The sequence below is a fragment of the Aristolochia californica genome, unplaced genomic scaffold (assembly GCF_029961685.1).
Source record: "Aristolochia californica isolate CCGP_79_NKW_82.1479 unplaced genomic scaffold, dmAriCali1.0.hap1 SCAF_10, whole genome shotgun sequence".
In the NCBI taxonomy this organism is placed as follows: domain Eukaryota; kingdom Viridiplantae; phylum Streptophyta; class Magnoliopsida; order Piperales; family Aristolochiaceae; genus Aristolochia; species Aristolochia californica.
The window spans coordinates 8,811,968-8,821,685 of record NW_027181771.1 but is presented as its reverse complement, the minus strand read 5'-3'; the positions used below and the strand labels follow the sequence as shown (position 1 = coordinate 8,821,685).

Below are 9,718 nucleotides of genomic sequence, written 5' to 3'. Positions count from 1 at the left end.
CATAAGGGCATCAATTTTTCTAGTCAACCCTTCAATCTTGGCCATGAGCATAGGTGTTTCACTAACCTCATAGAGACCCCCTCTTTTGGCTTCGTGGGATCTCCTATCAACATTAAATGACGAACCCCATTGCTGAGATTGATCACTCAACGTTTCAAAAAAATCCCATGCCTCACTAGCACTCTTACCCATCAAACTCCCACCACTCGTTGCATCTACCATGGATCTAACCTGAGGTGTAAGACCTTGATAAAAGTATTGCACTAAATGCCATTTCTCAAACCCATGATGAGGACACCTACGGATCAAATCCTTCTATTTCTCCCAAGCCTCATAAAAGTGTTCACCCTCCTGCTGCATAAAGTTGGAGATTTCTCTCCTGAGGGCTGTAGTTCTCTGAATGGGAAAGTACTTGGACAAAAATTTTGTGACTAATGTGTCCCATGAAGTAATGCTGCCCACCTCTAAGGAATTAAGCCAAGACTTGGCCTTATCCTTAAGTGAAAATGGAAAAAGTCTTAACCGGATAGAGTCATCTGAGAAATTCTGGAATTTAAAAGTTGCACAAATATCTAAGAATTCCTTGATGTGGTAATATGGGTCCTCTTTCTCCAACCCATAGAATGTAGGGAGGAGTTGGATCACACCCGGTTTCAACTCATAACTGGCGGCAGTAGTGGGTGGCAATATAATGCAAGAAGGTGATGTGAAGTGGGATGGGATAGAATAATCCCTCAGGGCTCTACGGTCACCTGCTGTAGGTAACTGTAATGGTTCGCCCTGATTGGCCATGGTAGCTCCTAACTTGACTTCGGGTGTTTTCCTACAAATATGTTCTACCTCTTCAACAAAGGGAGCTAATGGTCCACCTAGGGAGCGGCGCCCGTGCACAAAAAGACAAAAATAAACAAAAGGAACTATCAAATTAAGCTAACAAACTTGCTACTAAAAATATGAACTAACTAGAAGAAATAAAAATAATTCCAAAAAAATAAAAATAAAAATAAAAATAAAAATAAAAATAAAAATAAAAATAAAAATAAAAATAAAAATAAAAATAAAATAAAATAAAAATAAAAAAATCTAACCTAAGACTATGGAGAACAAAGAAATACGCCTAATACGTGCCTCCCCGGCAATGGCACCAAAAACTTGATGTAGAATTTTAGTTACATCGATTTTTATACCTCGCAAGCGTACGAATCGTTCATGTAATCTAGCAATAAGCGAGGGTCATATCCACAGGGAGGATTGAATTTCGTGTATTCTTCAGTCAACTAGCCTAACCAAATATGATGAATTAATATGAACTAAACACTAATTATATCCTAAATTATCAAGCAATAATTTAATTAACTACTTGCACAACAGGAAACGTCAACTCTGGATTTTACCGTGATTCGTGCCTTTCTCGAGCGCCACGTAACCACGAATCCGGATTCTCAATCCTTGCGTCTAGCCCCTCTCGGGCGCCTAGAGTTAATGACAAAGATCGGATTACAATAGAATGCAGAGAATTAATTTCCTATTGTGATGATGCTAAAATTATCAACTTTGGATTTTACCGTGATTCATGCCTCTCTCGAGCACCACGTAACCACGAATCCGAATTCTCAATCCTTACGTCTAGCCCCTCTCGGGTGCCTAGAGTTAAAGATAGAAATCGGATTAAAATACCAAAATCCAACCTCAATTATAATCTTACCCTAATTAACTAATTTAATCAAATATCAAGAAAACAAATCTTAAATAAACCTTAATTATCAAATCAGATTCAATTAACATTCAAAACCTAAGTTCAAACCATATAAAAAATTAAATTCAATAATGACGAATTACTCCCCTTCTTCCTCCTCTCGCTCGGGCAGCAACTCGTTCTCACGGGTGCTGCAATTTCCGGAAATTGGTGGCGTCAGGTAGCAATAGTGAATGGCCGGAGGTAGAGACGACGCCGGCGACGACAGTTAGAAGCCGACGGACGGAGGTAACGTCCGGCGAAGAGCGAAACAGAGCTGACGTTCTCTAACCGGCTCTCTCGAGTCTCAATTGGAGTCGGAATGGCTCCGGGACTGGTCGGAATATGTAAACGACGCCGGAGGATGGTCGGAAAGAAGAAGTGGCACCGGAGAAGCCCTCTCGGAACCCCTCCCGGCCTGGCGAGCAAAGAATGGCAGCGTCGAAATCGCCGCGACAGAGACTCTCTCGAGCTCTCCTCGGGTCTGTTCTCGGTTGCCGGATGGTGGTGGACGACGGTGGGCGACGGTGGCTTGGCGAACGGCGGTGGGGAACTCCTCTCGGATCCTCCCCTGTTTCGGTCGACGGTGCTCCTCTGTTTTTCAATACTCTCCCTTTTCCTTTCACGCTCCTCCCCTCTCTCGTTCGACGCCTCTCCCTTTAAATATGATTTTTTTTATTTTAAAACGATTTGCCCTAGAAATTACCTCCATTTCACTAAGGGCATTTTGGTAAATATCTTCTTCTCCACCCAAATTCTCCTGAAATTCCATAATTGAATCTATAAAAAGCATTTCAGGAAGAAATAAGACTAAAAAAATAATGAAATATAATTTAGGAGGGAGAAATATGCAATATCGACAGTGATTAATGCCAAATTCAATAAATGCTCATTTCATTTGAAAACCGATAAGTAACCACCTATAACACAATTATAAAGGTTATTCTATTATAATTAACCTAGTTCTCATATCAGAATATGGCATCTATCATGAGGAAGAAAGAAAGAAAGAAAGAAGGCGAAAAGAAAGAAAGAAGAATAAAGGAGAAGGAAAAATAAAAGACAGAAGGAAAAAGAGTACAACAACAAGCAAGGGCAGAGAATAACTTTAAACTTATCTATAATATCATAAAAGTACTTACAATAAACTTCAGAATAGGACAAGCTTTACAACAGGCAACCTTGAGAACAAACTTCGAACTCTGAGATTCAAGTGATGCCTTCTAAAAATAAAATTATCTCCTTATTTAGAAGGAGAGAACAAAGTGGATTCTAACTATCTTAGAAATCCACCAATAAACACAAGATAAGACTCTCTGATTGAGGCGATTGAGACAAGACACCTCCATTATTGAGGTTAGCTGGATTGCTTTCTTCATTATTGATAATGGACAGAGACCTTTGATGTGCTTGGGCTTGGAGAATCTTTCTTTTCTGCAATGCATTAATCCTTACACAAGCAAGGCGGCTACTTTATTCAGTCCTCTTATGTGACTTGATGGAAAATGGCCAACCAAATACACTGTAGGTGCTTGGATTGATGTGATAAATAGGCCAACTGTGGGCCTAAGGATAAGATTTCCTCTATTGATTTTGGATGGACTTTGCTGACGAATCGTGTTGTGATGATTCTAACATATCTTCAGACAACTTGTAAAGAATAAAGTTATTTCTTTTTAGACTTTGATTCAAGAAGATGAATCATTGTCTCCTTATAATCCACCATCTTGGGTTCATCATCAATCGGCTGACTATCTGGTAATGAATCAGCAAGTTCATCATCATTATCTTCTTCAATGCTGTCTTCAGCAGTAGATGGTTCTGATATTGACATATTGTCTTCTACAGGCCGAGAGGAAGATGGTGTGCTCTCATTGCACAAATAAACAATAGAACCCTTCATTGATTCTAAGAGTTTCTTCATTAACTCTGCTTCCGAGATATTCGAATATTTAACTCTTAATTGAGTCTTGAAATTGCTGAATAAATTTTTGGGGTCATAATGGACTTCCGACACTTTATGTAATCCAAGTGTGTTCTCATTTGTGAGAATAACAGACTTAATTTATGTAATTTTTTAATCAATATTGGAAAAATTCTTCCACCATCGAACATGAAAAGTCCGAAGTAAAATTGGAAGGCCTTCTTCATTAAAGCCTAATGTATAGTCCCATCTCCAGATCCATGGTATCAAAAATATCATGAAGAAGATAAACAGGTCTGCATCATTGGGTATCTTACCCAGAGCTTTTAGCTCAGGACTGGATTTAGTCCATAAATTAAATTGAACCTTTATGGGCTCAGTAATATGGTGATGGGCTGCCCAAATTTGATCCACCAGTCGAAAACCCAATTGGGTAAAGGTTTACCTTTTGAAGACATCCTTACTCCATGGAAAGTACTGGGAATGTCGATGTGAGGGATTCTGGTAATAAAAAGTATTAGACCAGGCATCAATATAATCCCAATAATTGAATTCCTTATCATTAGGAAGGGCTATAGGTTTAGCCAGTTCAAATTTTCCCCATCCCGAAGGATGCATAAATTTCTGAATCATACACTTACTGTACGCTTTTGGGCTATCCCATTTAGCCACAATGGATAGTGTATGATGCACTGCAATTGCATTGGTATGAACCAAAATGGATTCAAATGAATACCACTGTTTTCCTGCTCTAATGGGATAGTAGGCTTCTCCAAGCTATTTTTTTAACATCTCCCAAAAACCTAGGGTACCATCTAACTCCTCTTTATTGAGGATCAAAATTATTTCCTGATCAGGAAGAGTAATATACTCTGGTTCTAATTTGAGTGTCTCTTTATATGACACATGGGTTTTACCCTTATTATTGAGGAATTTCCTCTTCCATGATTCTTTCGGCCTCGTCCTCTTGATGTGGAATCTCTTCCTCTCACTAGGAGTGGGTTACCGCTGTCGGGGTTAACCATGATTTGAATCCTGAAGAAATTCACGGGTTAGGAAATCAGGTAAGGAGTTCAATTCTCCTTTAATATGTTCAATATCAATATCAAAGGCGCTTAATTTCACCTACCATTTGGCAAAGATTTGTTTGGAAGTAAGATTCTTCACATCCTTTTCAAGAATTGATTTAGTTGCAGAACAATCAAATCTCAAAAGAAATTTCTAATTTAATAAATCATCTTGAAATTTATTAATGCACTTAATTATTGCAAGAATTTCTTGTTTTATTGTGGAATAATTAATTTGTGCATCATGCCAATTACCAAATGTAAATCTGTCAAGTTCTTCTTTACCAGTTAGATTAATTTGTTTCAAAATGCCACCATATCCAATATGGGAAACATCTGTCTCGATAACCTTCGGATAGGAAGCATTGGTAAGGTTAAGACAAGTGAGTTGTATAACATTTCTTTTAATTACTTGGACTGCCTGAGTATGTTTAGGGGTCCATGACTCAGGATTTTTTCTAAGTCGTTTGTGTAATATTGTTGAATCTTGAGCAAGATTTGGATAGTAGTCAGCAATATAATTGAGACTTCCTAGAAATCTCTGAAGTTGAGTTTTTTCCAAGATTTCATCGGGTTTGGATGCAAACTCAATACAGATATGGGAACTATTTTTCCCCTATGAATATTATGACCTAAAAATCTAACAGAGGTCTGAAACAAATTCATTTTGGGAGCTGATATTACCAACCCATGTTTTCAAATAACTGTTTTGAAAACATTTAAATGCTTAAAAATAGCATCAATGGGTTTTGAATAAACTAATATGTCATCAATGTAAACAATGGTAAATTCAGAATAAGAGGCAAAAATATCATTCATGATATTCTGAAATTCAGATGGAGCATTCTTCAAACCAAAAGGCGTAACATTCCATTCAAAATGTCCAAAAGGGACAGTGAATGCAGTTTTATATTTATCCTTTTCATTGATTTGAATTTGCCATTATCCACATTTCAACTCAAATTTTGAAAAGACTTTAGCATAAAACAATCCGTCTAATAAATCTTTTTTTTTTGGAATTGGATATCTGATCCATTTCAAACAATCATTGAGTGGTTTATAATTAACCACTAATCGAGGAACTCCTCGTTCCTTTTCTGCATTTTTATTGACATAAAAAGTAGTACAACTCCATGGGGAGTAGGATTTTCTAATTAATTTTTTTATCCAAAAGATTTTGGATTTCTTTCTTGCATAGGTCTAGAAAAGTATGTTTCATTTGGCTAGGCCTAGCTTTGGTGGGAATGGTCCTTTCATTAAACCCATCAATATAGGGTAAAGACACAATATATTTATGTCTATCCCAAAATGTTGTAGGAATATCGCTACAAATTTCTGTAGAAAACAATTTATGAAGAGAACTAATTTTCTCTTTAATGTTTGTAGTTTCCAATTGTTTTTCTAGATATAGAAATTGAATTTATTTATGCAGGAAACTAATTTGGTTTACTTTAATATTTCTCAATTCAGAAATCTCATTTATAAAAGTTACTTTTGGTTGAGATTTGAAAGAGAAATATATTGAGTTTTTATTAACCTTTCCAAGGATTCCTTGGTTATCAATGCCTTTAATTGGCATATTTTTTTCCAAAAATGGAGGGCCTAATATGACTTGCTGAGTCATATCTTTGACTAATAGAAAATCTGTAGTTATGCACTGATCATTAGTGCAGATAGAGGCATTATTGAATTTATATTTGATTTTCATTTTCTTGCCCTCTGCATTGGCCAATGATTGGGTTGTTTTTTCAAAATACTGGGTTGGGATTAACCCTTCTTGGATACAGCTTAAATCTGGTCCACTATTGATTAGAGTTGTCAAATGGGGAATGACAAAGTTCTGATCGATAACCAAATTAATTTTGGTATGCCACTTTTGATGAGTGACTTTGGTGATTTGATAGAGAAAACTATCATCCGATGTTTTCTCCTATTTTTCAATTTGTTGTTCAAGATTTTTATTCAAAGATTTTGACTCTTTTAGTTCAAGCTTGATATCTTTAATTTCTCCCTGTGAAGCATTTAGAGAGACTGGTTGTTTTGAAGAAGTAGATTCTTCATAACGACTTACCACTTCTTTCAAAGAATAGGGTTTGAACCCTTGGCTATTCTTTGAAGATTTTTCAAGATATTCTTTTATTAAATATCTTTTCCTCAAGGGATCTTCTTCTAGATCAATGTTCTCAATGTTAATTAGAAGTAAGAACATTAATCTGATGCATTTGTGCCACAGATTTGAGATGAGAAGAACTACAGTTGTGGTCTTCTTCTGATTGACTAGAGGATTGGTAGGAATAGTCATCCCCTGAATCAGAATTTAAGGAAATTTTAGCCAACTGAAGTCTTAATCCTTCATCTATTTCAAGTTGCTTAATTTTCTCATTTGTCTTGCATCGATTTGAATAGTGGCCTAATTTTCACATTTATAACAAACAATTTTCTTTTTGTCTGGAAGATTCCTTCTAGGAGGAGGTCTTCTAGATTCATGACTAGTCTTTTTATGAGACTGTCTCTTGGGATATCTCCTACTCTGGTGAGAATAGGGATCATGTCTCCTAGAATGGGAGACTTTACCTTGTCCTTTCCTTTGATTGGAAAGTGATTGTTCTGTATTACATGCAAATTGTTGACAGAACTCTCCGAGCTCTTTCTTACAAGTAAGATTTTTTTTCTTGAGGTGAGCCCGAAATTTTAAATCATTACATAAGGCCAATCCTTCTTGGATTACTGCACTAAGAAGAAGGCCATACCATATGTATATTGATGGTAGTTAATAATTCCTACCACATTACCTATCCTCTTTCGTACCTTACTAGCAAAAAGAGTTGGTAATCCATCAATAAATTTTGTTGTCCAATATTCATTATTGGCATCATATCTTTTCATAACCTTAGAAAGGAAAACATCTTTATACCATCAAAAATGGCTAAGTGTTCTGCATCTAAGATTATGCAAAATTTCTCTTCCCTTATCAATCTGGGAAGTCAGATTTTCAAAAAAATGATGTAGGATACAGGAAATCAAGGTAAAAACTGCATCTTCCTCTCCAATGAATGTTTGACCAGATTCAGTTTTTATAACCATTTTTGAATTGTAAATAATAATTTGTTGTTCGGTGGTAAGAACCTTATCCCAGCAACCTTTAAGAGCTCCAGAGAACCCTGTTGTAAGCTTTGCAACAATTCCTTGATCTGTATTTTTGTGTTGACGACAATTGGTACATTACATTAACATTCTTCGACATAATTTGAAGATTTGGTATTTAGATGAGCCATCCAAATTCATTCATATATAGATCTGCCATCATAAGATTTTTTATCTATATAGTTATTTTCTTCATACAATAGGTCCTACAGTGTAGGCCTATGGTAATAAAATTTATGGGTCATATCCCATTTCCGAGTAGATCTCTTGTTATAATCCAATTTTTGAATAGTCAGTTGTTTAATCATTGTCTAAAGGATTTCTTCAGTTTGACTGACATTGGTTAATCCTAATTGTGATGCAGGATCGAAATCATCATCAGACATATTTGAAGGAGCTATTTCTCCTGAGATGGAAGAAGATGTATCCTTAATCTCTTCTTCATCCGAAGATTTTCTCTAATAACATTTAATTCGCTTAAATTTAGATTCTTCATTCTGGATAATAATTCAGTGACAAATTCACTATTATTATTCACCTTAAAGTTCCTAATAGGAGCTGGAGGTTTGATGAGGGGTTTATTATCCCGAAGTAAAGGTAATTTTTTAGAGGATGACTCATAAGAAGGAGGATTATGAGTTATTACCTCTAACGAATCTTCAATACGGTTTAGTTGTTGACTAATTGTTTGAAGATTCAAATTGGTATAATTGTTCTATCCCCTAATCAGATTCATTGGATGAATATTGGTATCTGGATTTACAAAGGCGACATCTTCAATAGACTCTTGTGCTGTATCTACCAAAGAGCTTGGAAATTCAATCTTCAATGGATCAGTAGGGGGATGTGCTGATTTGATTTTAATTCCAGATTGAAGCTACCAATCTTTCGTTATGGTTGAAAGAGTTGGAATTGGGGTAGAAGCTAAGGGTTGCTTCTGCTTCAATCTATATTGCATGAACCAGTCTACAAAAGACATAATAACTTTATTTTTTTCCAAATAAAGGTTAAATTCTTTTGAGAATGCTATGCTCTGAGCGTTCCCATAAGTTTCATAAAACTATCGTTTGAAACCTAGATTGTTGGGGTGAAAAAATTCAGATTTAATTGTTGCTCTATCCACCTTAGAGGGAGGTGGATCCTGAATCTGTGTTGGTGTAAACATCATAATTATAGATTGAATCCAGTCATTTCACTGGGAGTGGGAGAAGTTCTCTCATGATCCCTTTCGGTATAGACCCCATGAGGTATCTGGTTGTCTGATATGTGGATTCCTTTTAATGAGGAATCATCCTTACATGATATATTTTCATCCACCTCTTGTAGGCGCGAGGTCTGGCCTACATCAGAGTATCTAGATGACGATGGTAAAAAGACTCGATATGGAATCTTAGTTTTAAAATTGATTACCACGTATCCATCCGTGGATTGAATAACTTGATCAATATCCTGATTTAATAGGAGTCTTGAAGGAACAACCTGTGGAATAGTCCAGTAGGTTGGGAATTGTATTTCCTCCCAATTAATCATTCGAGGAGTGGCAACATTAACACTCATGAGATCTGTTTCGATCAATATTGTCTTACCTTGATCTGGTAAGTGGAGTACCTTAGAAACTAAGGTATTCATTATTTTGAAATGAATCCTAGCAATAACTACTATGGTTTCAATTCCAGGAATAAAATTGTATACTTGGGTTAGAATCCTCAATTGGAGAGCTTCTAACAGATTCCTATCTGTTAAAGATAGGGTGAGGTTTGGATAGACATTAAAATAAACTGGTCCCCTACTGAGACTAGTTTCAACAGTATCCATCAAAGAGGGTTTCCAATCCAAACATCTTCCATC

The 9,718-nt window shown here is 36.1% G+C and overlaps 1 non-coding gene across 1 annotated transcript; it reads left to right on the top strand.

Annotated features, from left to right (window-relative positions):
* Positions 1-280: 280 nt before the first annotated feature.
* On the top strand, positions 281-387 carry LOC137943282 (small nucleolar RNA R71). Its single transcript, XR_011110621.1, has one exon. It is a non-coding gene; the product is annotated as a small nucleolar RNA R71 (small nucleolar RNA).
* Positions 388-9,718: the final 9,331 nt, after the last annotated feature.